This window comes from Pseudorasbora parva, chromosome 8 (genome assembly GCF_024679245.1).
Source record: "Pseudorasbora parva isolate DD20220531a chromosome 8, ASM2467924v1, whole genome shotgun sequence".
In the NCBI taxonomy this organism is placed as follows: Eukaryota; Metazoa; Chordata; class Actinopteri; order Cypriniformes; family Gobionidae; genus Pseudorasbora; species Pseudorasbora parva.
The window spans coordinates 16,150,331-16,167,728 of NC_090179.1; the positions used below are offsets into that span (position 1 = coordinate 16,150,331).

Genomic DNA, 17,398 nt, shown 5'->3' on the forward strand with positions numbered 1-17,398 from the left:
ATAGTAATATACATTTTTTGTTTGTTATTTGTGGTAAGCTTTATAACTTTGCTTAAGTGCGGATAATATATTATAGGGTAATATATTATGCAGGCGCTCATTAGGCTTAGAATCTTCTCTAGTATATATATGTATATATATATATATATATATATATATATATATATATATATATATATATATATATATATATATATATATATATATATATATATATATATATATGTGTAAACTTTCTATTAGCAGAAGCAGAGTGTTTGATTGGACACACATCTGGCAAGTGCAAGATGAGTCATCAATAGTGTTCTGTTTTCTCTTAAGAGTGAGAATGGACGTTTGAAATGCATATTCTGCTAAAAAAAAAATGCAGAAATAAAGCCTACATTTCTTGTATCCTACATTTCCTCGGAGCAAAAAAAAAAAAAAAAAAAAAAAAAGCCTAGGCTACAACTATTATTTTGATTGTATTGGTGAGTTAAAATCCGACCTATCCTTTTATTGTATTGTTTTACAGCTTTGATATTACCTTTTATAGCCTTTGACTGAACCTGTCAATTAAAACCGTTTGATTGTACTTGAAGATTCGGGTAAATTAACTGTAAAAAGACGGAATGATGAAAACACATTCTGGATGTTATAATGCAATGCTCGCAGACTCGCAGTGCAGTAACTCAAAGTTCAGTGGCGCTGCGGTTCAGCTTTAGGACCCGGGGAGGAAGAGCGCAGTGACAGCGCGTGGACAGATCTGTTTTACCACACACGCGCCGCATCAGCAGCGCGTGAGAGCGCGGCAAAAAGACGCTATCCACCGGCACACTCCGGTGCTCGCCTCGCTCTTTTTTCTTCTTCTGTGGCTGAACTGCCATAAGTTAAAGCTCACCTTGTGTCCCAGCAAATCTAAATAAACCCCAGCTGCGGACCGTCGCTTGGAAAGTTACGCACGGCTCCTTGGAGAGATGGAAGAGTAGTTGCACTTCTGCTCTGGAATTATCAAGCATCGTATGTGATCAGGAAAAGTGGGTAGGATATTCTCTTTTCATTATTGCGTTTTACTTGGTGCACTTAAGCCTCTCAGTCAACCAGAAGAATGCCGTGCATTGTTGGGTGTTCCGATCTGAAGTTTAATGCAAAGTGTTCAATTCAGCTCAAATGGCTTTATGCGTGGACGAACTTTCAATTGGCCATGGGCCATGTATTGCATGCAACAGAGAAATATTTTGTAGCGAAGACGCATATTTGATAGAAGCTCGTGAAGTGCTGTAATGTGTTAAGATTTAAAGTAGTAGGCTATCAGCCTTATGCGGATGGTCTCATTCTGCATTCAAGACAGTTCACTGAATTGAGAGAAAAGTGTGATTTGAAAGGTTGCATGCACTAATTTGATCAAGTAATATATACTCAGAGGCAGTTGTGATTCCATTTAAAAGTCTTATTGGAGATGCAGCGAAAGTGCCCCAGACTCTTTGGCCCTGAGATCAGAATTTTGCTTAGACTTGCATTGAGCAGAACGGTGGACTGCTGAAACAGCGAACAGTCTCACAGTTTATTGGTGATCAGCCGTTTAACCCTCGTGTTCTGTCATTTTTCACATCTTTTCCTCTAAACGAATTAAACCCCAACAGAAAGACACCACTGAAGCATTAGCCTGCTCCTTCACCGCATGCATGGGCTTTTCAGAATACTGACTGTGTGTAAAATTCTTTAATTTAATCAATATGAATCCATTTGAAAATTCAATGTAGCCTAATTTTGGCCTTTGTGACACCAACCAGTTTTCTAAAAAATAATCAGTTAGACAATTGGAAGTGTTAACCTGATATATAAATCTAATGATAAAAAAAAAAAAAAAACTATTTAATCAGAATTGCACAATGTCTGAGCTCATGAAATTGGGAGCTGACTCTGGTGCTGAAAGCACGCATGTGTTTAACTCATTCAGAGAAAGCCTCATTTGAGGTTGAAATCTTGTTAATAATCAGTACGGTAGCAATCTGATACGTCAACCTATTTTGGAGTTATTTAAATGGGCTTGGGGTCTGTTAAAGCCCAGACAGAGCATGAGAACAGTCCTCATTGTAGGGAAGTGAGAGCTGTCCCCTGCTGAAAGTTTCAAAGAACAGCCAGGTGTGCTCGGAATACATAAACAAATTTTTAACGGGTAACGTCCTTCATAAATGTATGAAATGGAGAATACCTCCATGAATTAATCATCTCTCTCAACGTGCCGCGTTTGTTTAATCCGGTGATTGTAATATAGTCTATTGTACTGTGCTGCGCTATGCCCAAGAGAAATCAACCCTGTGGTTTTTCAATAAAGCTGAAAATATTGCAAATTGCAAAACGCATGACCTGGTACAGTTCATTGTATATGTAATCAAGCCTCAATTAAAATCGATGGCGAGAAGACATTGAGCTTTGCCATTTGAGAGACTTTTCTAATCACGGTGAATGAAAAGCATCTTCATCAAAGATCAACATTCATTTTCTTTGTAAGGGTATGAAACAATTTGTGCTTTCAGAAAAAAAAAGAAAGGAAAAAAAAGTGGAACAGATGCCTCCAAAGTGATTGTAAAGCCTCTCATGACATTCGCATGTGTGTGCATGTGTGAACCACGCAAGACATACGGTCTCCAAGGTATTTGGGCTGTCAATTTGATCTCATTTAGCATTGTTATCCGGCCAGGTGCTGCAATTTAAAATTCAGCGTTCCAGCACACTCTTCATTTGATGATAAAGTACTTTTTGGTGCCCCCTTTTTTGGTACCTCTCTAGGGGTCCTTTGGCAGCCCAGTAAAGTGTGACTAGTTTTAAGTCCTATGAATTGTATTACTCATGGGTTTCGATTAAAAACTGAATTTGAGGGTCCTGGAGGAAGCAGGTGGACCAGTGGTCTGTAAAATACTCTATTTCTCACTTGTATCTGGACTCTTTAGGTGGCTGGACCCATGCGTGACCTCCATAATGTCATGTGATTCACCTCAGTGAGTTCTTCTCTGGCATGCCAATTTCTAGACAGCATTGCTCGATAGACAGTTCTGGACCAGAGCCAAAGTCCCTAGATTGCCATCTTTTCTTCTATCTCATTTTTTTTTTCTATTTCTAAGTCCGCAGGAGGTCTGACAGGAAATGCGTGACAGGACAGACTTTGCTTGGCTGGTGGTGTTTGAAAATATAATTTTGTAATCTGACATACACTACGTGGCCAAAAGAATGTAGACACGCCCTTATATTCCTTTAAGGTCCTTTAATTCTAGATAAATCTTAAGGCTATAGTATGCAACAGTGTTGTAGTACTCAAGACCAGTTTTAAGACCATTTTTTGAAGGTCTTGGTCTTGACTTGGTCACGACTACATTGGTACTCTGTCTTTTCTCGGTCTCAGACGTAGAGGAATCTGGATTTTGTTTCAAGACCATTCAAGACCATAACTGCTGGGATATTAAGGACACCAGGACATTTTCTGATTTATTTATTATCATCATTAATGTAATTGGGTAATTTGATTGGTAACAGCTCTATATAGTGTCTTATTCTAAATATATTTAATGATTAAAAATTAGTAATTTCTCAGGCGGTAATGTGGATCTTTATTAATATAAAGAGTGCTGGTCTTGACTCAGTTTCACCCTGCCTTGGTCTTGTTTTGGTCGCAACCCCTCAAACTCCTGGTCTTGTTCTGTTCTCAACCCGTCAAAGTCCTGGTCTTGTTCTGTTCTCAACCCGTCAAAGTCCTGGTCTTGTTTTGGTCTCAACCCCTCAAAGTCCTGGTCTTGTTTTGTTCTCAACCCGTCAAAGTCCTGGTCTTGTTTTGGTCTCAACCCGTCAAAGTCCTGGTCTTGTTTTGTTCTCAACCCCTCAAGGTCCTGGTCTTGTTCTGTTCTCAACCCGTCAAAGTCCTGGTCTTGTTCTGTTCTCAACCCCTCAAAGTCCTGGTCTTGTTCTGTTCTCAAGCCCTCAAAGTCCTGGTCTTGTTCTGTTCTCAACCCGTCAAAGTCCTGGTCTTGTTTTGGTCTCAACCCCTCAAAGTCCTGGTCTTGTTTTGTTCTCAACCCCTGAAAGTCCTTGTCTTGTTTTCGTCTCAACCCGTCAAAGTCCTGGTCTTGTTTTGGTCTCAACTCGTCAAAGTCCTGGTCTTGTTTTGTTCTCAACCCCTGAAAGTCCTTGTCTTGTTTTCGTCTCAACCCGTCAAAGTCCTAGTCTTGTTTTTGTCTCAACCTGTCAAAGTCCTGGTCTTGTTTTGTTCTCAACCCCTCAAAGTCCTGGTCTTGTTTTGGTCTCAACCCGTCAAAGTCCTGGTCTTGTTTTGGTCTCAACCCCTCAAAGTCCTAGTCTTGTTTTGGTCTCAACCCGTCAAAGTCCTGGTCTTGTTTTGTTCTCAACCCGTCAAAGTCCTGGTCTTGTTTTGTTCTCAACCCATCAAAGTCCTGATCTTGTTCTGTTCTCAACCCATCAAAGTCCTGGTCTTGTTTTGTTCTCAACCCATCAAAGTCCTGGTCTTGTTTTGTTCTCAACCCCGTCAAAGTCCTGGTCTTGTTCTGTTCTCAACCCATCAAAGTCCTGGTCTTGTTTTTGTCTTAACCCCTCAAAGTCCTGTTCTTGTTCTGTTCTCAGCCCGTCAAAGTCCTGGTCTTGTCTTGGTCTCAACCCCTCAAAGTCCTGGTCTTGTCTTGGCCTTAACCCCTCAAAGTCCTGGTCTTGTCTTGGTCTTAACCCCTCAAAGTCCTGGTCTTGTTCGGTTCTCAACCCTTGAAAGTCCTGGTCTTGTTTTGTTCTCAACCCGTCAAAGTCCTGGTCTTGTTTTGTTCTCAACCCGTCAAAGTCCTGGTCTTGTTTTGTTCTCAACCCGTCAAAGTCTTGGTCTTTTCTTGGTCTCAACACACATTGGTCTTGGTCTCGACTTGGTCTCGGAATAGGTGGTCTTGACTACAACACTAGTATGCAATAGCCACTCTGGTGTAAATATTTTAAAATATATATATAAATTATAATGCATTTTGAGTAAATGTTGTGTAAAATAAGTTCAGCTCAGCAAGTTTCTTGCTTTGTACTAATATTCAAAAGTTTGTATTCTGTAAGATTTTTTGTTTTGGGCATTTTTTTTAATACAGCAGAACAATAGATTTGTGAAATATTATTACAATTAAAAATATCTGTTTTATATGATAATATATTTTAAATGTAATTTATTCCTGTGATGCAAAGCTGAATTTTCAGCATCAGTAATAAATAGAAAACTCAAAAGAAAAGCCTTTAAAATAGATTCTAATCTCATGCATTTTGCTTATATTATTTTGTAATGATGTAAAAGTATTTATTGTAACTTTTGATTAATTTCAATCCTTGCAAAATAAAAGTATTATTATTTTTATTTATTTTTATTGACTGCTATCTTGATCACTATTGGCCATTGAAACCCATTGGCAACACTTGGGATAGTTTATAAAACATTTTATTAATGTAAATGGAAGGTACATAAGTTTGGTTGTTAGGTTATGTTAGGTATTGGCAGACTAGGGCTACATTGCTGCTGCTTTTTACATAACTTCTGCTAAATGTTCAGAACATAAAATGAATGGAAACTACTGCTAGAGAAAGAGAAAAAGACCCCCCTACAGCAGATCTAGGCACACTGAAAAAAAAAAGGATTTTTACTGCTTGTTTAAATTGCTTAGTTAAAATGAGCTGAAGCAACACAATTGCTATACATGTCCAAACATAATTTGATTGTGTTCAATCAACTTAAATAAAAGTCAAATTGAAGTTTACTACGTTTGTGTTGTTACATGAATGACTTGTGTTGCATTACCTGAAACTGGGCGGGGCTTGTTAGTTCCCAGCATGCTTTGAATATGGCTAAATAAAGAGAGAGTAAATGCTATTTTATATGTAAAAGTCTTATTTTATGTGTTTTTGAGTAAGATGAGAAAGGGGGAGACTTGATTGTGTTTAATGTTTAATATTTAGTCATGTTGGAATTATTAGAAGAAATTAAATTACAGTGGGTTACCATTGCGGGGAAGAGTGGAGCATTTGCTTAGGCTGTGGACTAAAACGATGTCAGCTTTGCTGAAAGAGCTTTTAATGCTCAGAATTTAAGATGCTAATGTGTGCTATCACTAGCTAAAAGTTTGTCAACTAGCTAGTGCAGAATTAAAATTCAGTTGTTTAACATTAATATATATGAAACTGAAGTGGGTGAATGAATATATGCAATTAAATGCCTGAATCATGCCAGGGAGCCATGCAAAATTCACTTTGAGACTACTTAATTGGGTCACTTAAAATGTATTAATTCCATGATGTCGAAGTTACATGAACAACTTATGTTTGTTTAACTTAATTGATTCATGTGGGACCGATTAAATTATGTAAAGACAAAACACTTTTTTTTTCAGTGCAGGTGGTGCTGGGGAGCTGGTAGCCTGGATGCCAGCCGAACATAGCCCCGCCCACAATTTTTTTAGGTTGGGCGGTTCGGTCTGGCCTCGATCAATAGAGGAGTAATTATCTCTGAACAGAAACTGTTCGGACCAATGAAATCATCAGGGAGGGCTTTAGACGATGACGGACAGATGATCAACAGTAACGTAATCATCACGTCATCAAAGGGGCTTGGATTATATTTGATCAAATCTTAAACGGAGAGCTTGTTAGTATCTGCATTCACCTTCACAATTTCTCTCAGAAATGATGATCATGTTGGGTAAGTACTCTGTGTCTCATTAAAATATTTTATTTTTTTACAACACCGGCAAAGATCGTGTATTCCAGCCTACTAGCCCTAACAATAGCTTCTCGGGGGGTTCTCCATGGAAAAATGGTGTTTGGGGGGTAAAATGTGTGTTATTTTGGCAAGGTTGCCTGCTAAAATTCACACTCATGGGTCTATATACTTGTCAAAACAGTGCAGTTGAGCTCTGTTGACATTTGACAATGCGTCGCTCCGTTGCTCTGATTGGTTGAAGGTCTATCCAATTGATGTCTTTCCTGGTTGGGTTGAAACACGCCCCATAATCACAGCCCAATGGAGCAGTATCAGACTCATATTCTGACTAGAATTGAGTATGACCACATCAGGCTAGGGAGCTGGAGGGCTAGAATAAGAATTGGCATTGCCCGCAGACTTAGTGTATTCATTTGGATGTGTCGCGGTTATAAAGGGAAGCAGTAATGAATATGTGAAATCGACTGGCTGTGGAAGTTACATTGAAACAACCAATCATAACACGAATAGAGTTTCATGGCTGAGCTATTCATATCGGTCAACCCCTATGTAAAACTATGTTCAGTACTCATTCAGAATATTGTTTTATAACAAATAACGGAAAATTCCGTGTTTGGCGGGAAAAGAGTTAATGTTATCAAACAACAGAAGAGAGAAAATGGCCAAAGAGAAAATGGCCAAGTTTCACCAACCGAATGTTGCGTGCTTCTATAGCTGAAACTTGGCAGCCACAAACATGCAGAGAAAGTGGGGTACTGAGAAAGGATAACCTATATTCTTTTTTTTCTCCTTTATTTTTCTTCTTGTGAAACAAAACTCCTTCGATCAAGGAGGTGTAAAATTGTTGAAAATGTCCTGTATTGATTCTATGTATGAAAAAAATATATAGAACGATTGAAATAGTGAAAATTCTCTGCTGTAAGACGTCTGCTGAGAGAGACAAATTACAAGGTTTTTGCTGACACAGTTACTCCATTTACTCATATGTGATACAATCCTTTTTGTAGTGAAAAGAAAGAAGAAAATTGTACTGCAATTTCTTCCATTTCATGTGTAAAGCTGGTTAATTATAGAGAATTATAGATAATTGTGCGCAACATTTCTTTCTATGTTGACAAGTCCCATAAAGAAATAATGTTCTCGTTGCATATGCATATTCTTTGCATAAAATAAAATTAACCTCTGATGGATGAAAACGGCCATGTTTTTGTTAATATCACGTCCATAGCATGTGGTTTATGCCCATAAGTAGCCGGTTTTAGGGATCAGGGGTCGGAAAGCAAGAGGTGGTTCCTAAGCGAAGGAGTGTGAACATGAATTGTATCATAATTCAACACCTGTCTGCACTTGCATCCACACCAACACGGCCGCCATGCCCCTTGCCACTTCCGAACCGTTCCTGTTGCCCTTTTCTTGGATAAACGTGTGCAATCCAGAGAGGAACGCAACTCCAGCCCTCACTGCAAATCTGAAGCTTATCACTGAAATTGGATTTTAGCCTGCGTGCTGCAACCAATGGGGACGTGTTGATACGGTCTGGCCCTGGACCGTGGGGGTTAAATATCGTACAGTGTCTAAGGATTTAGAATTGGAAATGGAAATTTTGCAGTTCCACAAAAGCGGTGCACACTGTGGCCTGTTCTCAGGAAATGACTGGTTATCGGTGGACTTATCGTTGAACAACTGCAGACCTGAATAGCCTATGGCTGTTAATAAATCTCTCTCTCTCTTTCTCCCTGTCTCTGCTCTTCACTCGCTCTCTGTCTTCAGGGAATTGTGAAGATAGATTATTTGTTGCGCATGTGGATGTGATCAGATGTCCTCTGGGTAGGTTTGCTTGAATTGTTTCCTGTCTTGTAGTGCTGTCCGCAGGCAGCCCTGTGTGTGTGACAGATGTCAGAGACCTGGTTCCGTGACCCCTGTGTAAGTGTGTAATCTGGTGGGATGACCTGACAGGTCGTAGCCCTCACACTGGCGCAGAGAAGAGTCACGCGTTTTCTATCGAGACCTTAAACAAACACCTCAGTGTTCATTGTGAGATTCGGCCAGGTAGTTAAATAATACATGACTACACATTCTCTTATATTAGGCAGCATTTGCTATGACCCTGACCCTAATTATTTCACCAAAAATATTTATTCAGTCTCATGTCAGTTCAAAAAAAAATTTATTCTTAAAAAGGCTTCATTTAATTGAACAAAAAATACAGTGAAAACAGTAATATTGTGACACATTATTGCTATTTAAATAGCTGGTTTCTCTTTGAATATATTTTTAAAATGTAATTTATTCCTGTGAATTTTCAGCATCATTTCTCCAGTCTTCAGTCTCACATGATCCTTCACAAATCATTCTAATATGAGGATTTGCTGCTCAAGAAAACATTTATGATTATTATCAGTGTTGAAAACAGTTGTACTGCTTAATATTCTTGTGGATATCTTTATCTTTATATTATCTTTATCTTTATATTTTCAGGATTCTTTTTCAGGAATAGAAAGTTCAAAATAACATTTTATTTGAAATATAATGTATTTACTGTCACTTTTGACATATTTAATGCATCCTTGCTGAACAAAAGATTTCTTACTTGATCTTATTGATCAAATTCTCTGAATGATAGTATAGTAGATCCTTTCCATCCAAATGGTTCATAGAATCTACGCCAAAAAAAAAAGAAAAAAAAAGAGAGAGAGAGAATGCATAGGGAAGGCTAAAAAGACATATAGTGTTTTTTTCTTTTGCAATTCTTGAATCAGATTGTTAGGCAGGTAATGATATCTGTCATGAGATACATGAGAACCAATGACGTTTAACATGAATAAAGTCAAATATAGAGCTTTGACTAAGATCATCAGAATATAGCAACTTAAATCACACAAAGCTATTATTTTAAACCAAAGGACTAAGGGCACAGCTGCATTTAAGGCATGTCCGAATCAACTTTTACTAGCTTAATGACAAAAAAAAAAAAAAAAAAAAAAACGGTTGGAGCGCCAGGCGCATGGTGCAAAAGGGTTAGAGTCTCTTAATGAGTCATGGGTGTGTTTTGGGTGATAAATCAATCAGCGTCTCATCTCCCATTCCCTTTAAAAGCCAGTTGTGCTTGCACCATGGCGAATTCGCTGTTTACACAGAATGACAACGCTTCTCCAGAGAGGAATCCTTTTATTTTTTAATATTTGGCATGTTTGTGTGCTGCTGTGTGTCCCTGTGTGTGTAATAATCAGTGTGTAGGTGCGTTGTGCTCTCGCCTATAGGTGCATATTACTAACATGCCCTTTAAATAACACAAAAAATACTATATAGACGCAGCGGTGCAGTCGTTTTCAGTTTCCTCAAAATAGCAACAAACCAACAATGCGACTGAACACACTTCGTTTTCAGACCATGGGTGAACAGTTGGGCGCAAGTGCATTTGCTATTTAAACGTGTCGCTGAACATGAAAATGGTAACTGCATCAGGCTAAAACTAGCAAAAGACACATTTATCACAAAAGTGCTAGTATATGATAGGTGTGTATGATAGGGTGTATGATACACCAGGGTGTATGATAGGCCCCTATAGTGCACATGGCCCACCTCTATGGTGCATTTTTTGATGACTTTCTTCTTTTTTTGAGCATACTCAAATAGTGAAGCGTGGCACTAGCAATGGGTTTCGAATCCCAGCGAATGTGTACAAAATACATACCTTGAAATCTAAAACCATAAATGTACATTTTTGGCAGATATTGCCACTATATGATATGTTATTGTATTGGAAAATAGCAGCTTACCCCTTTGGAATGACATCAGGGAAATAAATGAGGACAAAATTGTAATTATTAGGTGAATTATTCCTTTAACCGCAACGCTAACCATATAAATTAACATTTTTGAATGTCACATTATGAAATGCAATGCAATTAGTTGTAAATATATACAAATGAATAATTAATTATTAGAAATGCATTTGACAAATGCTCATTATGTCTTTAATAGTTCATGAAAAACTTTAACACCTATCGTTTGAATTCTCTAGCCTGACATATCTTAGTCATTATCCGCTTGTATTTTATTGTAGCCTTCGGCGAGCCCCACAGCATCACTGTGAGGGATGTGACTGCAAAGTCATCACACTAAGCATTGAGAATATCATATCAGATTCAGCATCAGCGGACACTCTACAAGCACTAATGATTCAGAAAAAGAACTCCCCGTTTTTTTTTTCATTTGTATCCTCAGCCGTGTGGTGTTTCGTAATTTAGCAGGTTTTAATGTCATAAAACAGCTTGGGGCTCAGCGGGGGGCTGGGGAGATAATTGGGGTGTTTTTCATCTTCACTGGTTCTTAAATGTGCTTTTTAAGTCAGGACTTTCCTGTGGCCCATGTGAAGTACAGCCAGTGCTTCTCATGTCGGTCTCTGGAGGGGGAGGCGGGTGGGAAGGGAGGGGGTCACTTCAGTAGGTGCTTTTCTCTTTCTACAGCCAGGCACAGAATGAAAGAAGCCACTCTCATTCTGTCAGGCATTAAAAATGTCAGGTTTATCATAAAAATGGATATTATTGTAATGCAGTTTCGGCACAATGAGCTGTGCAGTTACTGACTAGTTGTGCATGGTGATGTTGAATGTTTCGAATGTGCTTATAATTGCAGATTTCTAGAGTTTTCTCAACTGTTTGTTTGCTCCTTCTGTACAATTAGTGTTGCTCTGCATAGTTTTAAAGGGGTCATGACATGTTTTATTTTAATGTTTTATTATTAGTTAATTATTATCATGTTCCTTGAGTTCACATAATGTTAATACATTTTTTGGCCCCCAAAAAACAAATATTTATACGCGGGAAAAATATTTTCAACTTCATTCTGACCCTCTGTCTGCATGATCTGTTTTTAAGGCACGGCAAACGGCCACTGTTATGATTGGCTAACATCATTGCATAGGAAACAGTGTCAACACCCACTTATTATTGCATGTAAGTGTCCATATAAAACCGCCACCTGTTTATAAGATTGTTTGCTGTCATATCAAGTACAGTTTGATTACTTCACATTTTAAGTTTTGTTGTCAACTCTCCATTGCACTGTCTCTTGTTTACACATTAAAATGCTCCGAACAAACATAATCCTCAGACACAATCTGAGGCACCATTAAAACTAGGGCTGCAGAATAAATCGCAATAAAACTGCACGCGATTTGTCAGAGGCTGCGATTATTGCATGCGCAGCTTCTCAGTGCAGCGCTATGATCAGTAGTAAACGCTGCTCCGCAAGCCAGAGGGCGCTCTCGCGCAGGGAACTCCAAGTATATGCCGGAGAAGTACGATAGCACACGTCGGAAATCCATGTGGAAATCGCTATGAACATCATACTATCGGTGAGCTGAATAAACATACTAAAACACTTTGATTAAACCTGACTGCTTCTCATGTTTTGAACTATGTTTGACACGTTTTGCTTCTTCAAATGTATGTTATAAGCAACTCAAACTTGCAGTGCTTTTAGATGGAACAAAGGACACATGTGCGCTGCCTTAAAAAAATCGATCAGATGAAGTTATCTCAGGAGACAGGAAGTGAAGCTAACATTAGATTCGGACGCAGCCATCGTCTTGCTCTGGAGCCAGTCATATGCAAATGCATTTTCCCCTGTGACATCACAGGTCACCCAATATCAAAAGAGGATGTTTAACAGGATAAATTATTTATTTATAATGAGCATCTTATGTAAAATAATGTTAATAAATTTAATTGTTAATGAATTGTTGTTGCAAGTGTGTTTCGGTTGTTATTAGGTGGTTTCTTGCAGGACCACACCCAAGTCTCTTTAGAGGGTATGCATTGATGTCACTTTACCACCAGAACATGCCCCATCAGCCAGGACTGAGTGGCAAAAGAGCTGCAGCGTGACTGGATTTATTATGGAAAACTGCGAAAACATGAGTACAACAAACGATTATCAGTTTAAACTAAAGGTTGTATTCGATAAAGTGTTCATTACAACTTACCAATGATCCATGGATAGTGACATGCAATCAGGAATCGTGTTTCCTGACATTTATATAAGCCTGATTTCGACGCCAGGGAAATACATGAAGCAAATTTGCCCGTGAACACTTTATATAAATATAATATAGGTAGGTCTAGATCCGTGTGATCACTTATACATGTTATATATATATATATATATATATATATATATATATATATATATATATATATATATATATAGTCGTGTCGTTATATAATCCAGCCCTAAAACCTATAGTTTATTTAAAAACATCAAATTATGCTGAATATAAGATGGTAAATATTTAATTAAAGAGTTGTCAATACAATTTATAACAATACAGTATACAGGGTGCGATTTTATCCCAAAATTCAGCATACTGACACAAACAGATAACTGCAAATCCACGTTTTTCTCCCCAGATTTCAGTTTTTTTCTGTGAATTGCCAAGACCCATTTGCTTCTTTTTTCTGTAGCTTTTGGCAGTCTGCAATAATATACCTCAGATCTCTCGTCAAATCAATTTGTACAGTCTCTTTCTCGTTTTAGATGTGTTTTGTGTTTTTTTTGCGGCATTCACTCATAAAATCAATGCTGCCGCCTAGTCTTTCTGCCACTCAGTGCATGTAACTGCTGCAGCTTCGGCCGACGATGAAGTCAAGCGCATTCCCTGTTCCCTCATTTTAGGAAATTAATAGTGAAATCTATATTCATAGCACAGAGTTTGACAAAGCAGTATTTTCTCATTGCCGCTTCCTGCAGAACAGCTTGTGTTGTTTGTACTGCTATGTGTCATTTAAGAGAACACATTGAATGCAAACTCCTTCGTGCATGTGTGCGCCGTCTGCCATGATTCGTGCTTCATGCCACAGTTAATGTGTCGAACGAGGCTTGACAGCATTTCTAGGATAGAAATTAGATAGATCTAAGTTTCATTTGATAGATTTGAATTCATTTGATTCCAACTAACTGTTAACATACTTGACAGAAATGTACTATAATTATATCCAGTCATAACTTCGTTTGATAGAGATGTTGATTTATACAGGTTTATGCATAATATTTGTAGGTTATTATCGGCAGTCCCATAATTTCCAGCCACCCTCACCCAAATTTATGCCCATGACATTTTTGTATGCCAGATATTTTCTCAGAGTAAATATTTGCTTATCAACTTTGCCTTTCTTGTAATTAATGGAGAATGCAACGAATAGCTCTGCCAACTGGCGCTCATGAATGTCCTAACTGCTGCAATAACAATCAACTGTCATAATAGCAATGCACCGAACATTAACTCCGAATTATAATGACAAACACTGTTTTCCAAATCCTAACTAGCCTGCCAGTAAAAGACACTTTGGTTAGTCAATGTGCCAGTTTGTAGTGCAAATGACATAGTGGTCTAGTTCTGTGAATTTTTTTCCCTCCCAGTTTGTTGGCATGGCAACTGGCTTCTACAAAGCCTTCAAACATTGCATACTGGGTTTTGTGGTCACTTGCTTCTTTATTACTCACTTGCATGTTTTGTTTGGATGCGATTTACTGTTCACCAATGACTCAGTTCGGGTTCTGGCTGCCAATTGGATCCCCATGTAAACTTCTGCTCCCAAATCTGATCAAAACTCAGGCTGCATGTGGCCAGGTTGGCATTTTTTAAAATTAGCTTTCATCCACCACTCTTCAAGGCACACATGCGCAGTCACATACTAACACGGCCACGGCAGTGAATCACAGTTTTATTTGAGACAATAGAGTTTGATGTGACAGGTGTACTGTGCAAACCCGTAAGTCATCCATCAAATCCAAACCAGTCAATGCACCCATTCCTCAAGGTCAGCAATATTTAAAGCACCGGCAGTCAGAAGAGAACATTAATATTTAACTGGTGGGTTTAACAGGTACAGCAGTATTGGTAACACATTGAAGTACTTCATTAACTTGCATATGATTGTCCTTAATGTGAATACACAATTATTTCATTGTAATATTCCCTAGAATGATTTGAAATGTTTATATGATTCATTAAGATCTATACTGCATTATAAGAAGTTACATTTATATAATTTTTATAATTACTTATAAGTCATTAATTTTCTTTTTGAATGTGCATGCTCATGATCCATTATACACTGCTTCAAGTAGTGGTACAAGCTTGGGACACCGATTTTTGGTCAGTTTCTCCCATTCTTCTTTGCAGGACCTCTCAAGCTCTATCAGGTTGGATGGGGAGCGTTGATGCATAGCAGTTTTCAGATATCTCCAGAGATGTTCAATCGGGTTTAAGTCTGGAATCTGGCTGGGCCACTCAAGGACATTCACAGAGCTGACATTGCCTTTGTTATCTTGGCTGTGTGCTTAGGGATGTTGTCCTGTCAAAAGATGAACCTTCACCCAAGTCTGAGACACCAGAGTGCTCAGGAGCAGGTTTTTGCTGTACATTGCTGCATTCATCTTTCCCTCAATCCTGACTAGTCTCCCAGTTCCTGCTGCTGAAAAACATCCCCACAACATGATGCTGCCACCACCATGCTTCATTGTAGGGATGGTATTGGCCAGGTGATGTGTGGTACCGGGTTTCATCCAGACATGGTTCTTGCCATTCAGGCCACAGAGTTCTTTCATTAGACCTGAGAATTTTGTAACTCATGGTCTGAGTGTCCTTCAGGTGCCTTTTGGCAAACTCCAGACAAGCTATCATGTGACTTTTACTGAAGAGTGGCTTCTGTCTGGCCACTCTACCATAAAGGCCTGATTGGTGGAGTGCTGCAGAGATGGTTGTTCTTCTGGAAGGTTCTCCTCTCTCCACAAAGAAAAGCTGGAGCTCTGTCAGAGTGACCATCAGGTTATTAGTCACCTTCCTGACTAAGGCCCTTTCTTCCCGACTGCTCAGTTTAGCTGGACAGCCAAATCTAGGAAGAGTCTTGTTTATTTAAAACGTCTTCCATTTACGGATGATGGAGGCCACTGTACTCATTGGAACCTTCAATGCTGCAGAAATGTTTCTGTACCCTTCACTAGATCTGTGCCTCGAGAGTTCCTAGCTCGATTTGTGCTCTGACATGCACTGTTAAATATGGGACCTTATATAGACAGGTGTGTGACTTTCTAAATCATGTCCAATCAACTGAATTTGGTCAGTGGAAACAGAATGTACCTGAGCTCAATTTTGAATTTTGAATAATTGCGTACATGTGATTTGTTCATTTTTTTTATTTAATGCATTTGCAAAGATTTTAAACAAACTTCTTTCACATTGTCATTATGGGGTATTGTTTGTAGAATTTTGAGGAAAATAATGAATTAAATACATTTTGGAGTAAGGCTGTAACGTAACAAAATGTGGAAAAAGTGAAGCACTGTGAATACTTTCCAGATGCACTGTAAATAAGTGAGGCTGTAAATGGATCTAAAGTGAGAGTTAAGACATTTATAATGTCACAAAATATTTCTGCTTTAAATAAAAGCTGATTTATGTTAATTAAAGAATCCTAAAAACATACTTGAAGGTTTCCACAAAAACTATTAAGCATTTACATTTATGCATTTGGCAGACGCTTTTATCCAAAGCGACTTGCATTGCATTTTAAGGTACACATTTTTTGTCAATTCTTGCTTTCCCTGGGAATCGAACCCACAACCTTGGCATTGCTAGCGCCACGCTCTACTGGTTGAGCTACAGGAAAGCAATCAATAAGCAGCACAAAGGTTTTTGAGCATCAAATCATCATACTAGAATGATTTCTGAAGGATCATGTGATTGAAGAATGGAGTAATGATGCTGAACATTCCACTTTGCATCACAGGAATAAATTACACTTCAAAATTCAAATAGAAAATGGTCTTGTTGTCATAGAGAAAGATCCCTAGCTTGCTTTAGAAGAATGATTTGGCTTTTGAGATTTAGTGCTTTGTAGAAGACCAAGCGTAAGACAAGAGGAGATTAATTGAGGAGCATGCATTGAGATCAGAGCGAATATGGCTCCTTAGGTTATTGATGCGGCATGTCAATAGCACACGTGAGTGACCGATTGACTTGGAAATTGTTCTCAGGCTATTTGCATGCGAGTTTACATCAGTGACTAACAAAGAACAAAGGTTTGGGTTAAAGGTCAGGTAAGGATTGTGGGTGAAATTGTCATTCTATCCATCTTTTTCTCAGGCACACAGATGGTGTCATGTGTCCTGGACACTTCCAATATTTCGCCTTTCTCACTTAATGGCACATCACATGACACTTGCTACTCAAAATTTGTCATTATAATGAACGTTCTGCTGTCTGACAAATAGTTCACTGCCCTGAGGTTCTGGACAGACGTCAATTTCTGTTTGTTAATGGTTGATTTTAATGTCTCCCCTCTGTCTCTCTCCTCTCAGAGTGAGTTGATGGGACCATCCTGCTATTTGTCTGTAATTACCCCCGGTGTACATCACCCAACCTATCCCGGCAGGCTCTTGCAGGGATGCTATTATTTTACAACTGTCCTCGAGACAGCGCTGTGTTTTTGAGCGGCACTTCTGTAAACAGTCCAGTAGTGTCACATAGCCAGACCTTTTGACTTGTGACATTTAGTCTGGCCTTGTTTGTAGCTTATTCTGGCCAAGAGGCTGTCTGGCCGGCATGTAAAGTGGTCGCTTTTCTTTTACAAGCCATTTAGAGGCAGGTTTGTTCCAAATAGATTATAC

The 17,398-nt window shown here is 38.6% G+C and overlaps 1 protein-coding gene across 2 annotated transcripts in view; it reads left to right on the top strand.

Moving 5' to 3' along the window:
- Window positions 1-757: 757 nt before the first annotated feature.
- Window positions 758-17,398, top strand: part of robo1 (roundabout, axon guidance receptor, homolog 1 (Drosophila)) — a 368,894-nt gene continuing 352,253 nt past the window's right edge. The window contains exon 1 of one of the 2 annotated variants that reach the window (XM_067450215.1): window positions 758-1,016. The gene's annotated coding sequence lies outside the window, so the exon portion shown is untranslated. The remainder of the gene's footprint in view (window positions 1,017-17,398) is intronic. The other variant, XM_067450213.1, reaches the window with a different exon arrangement.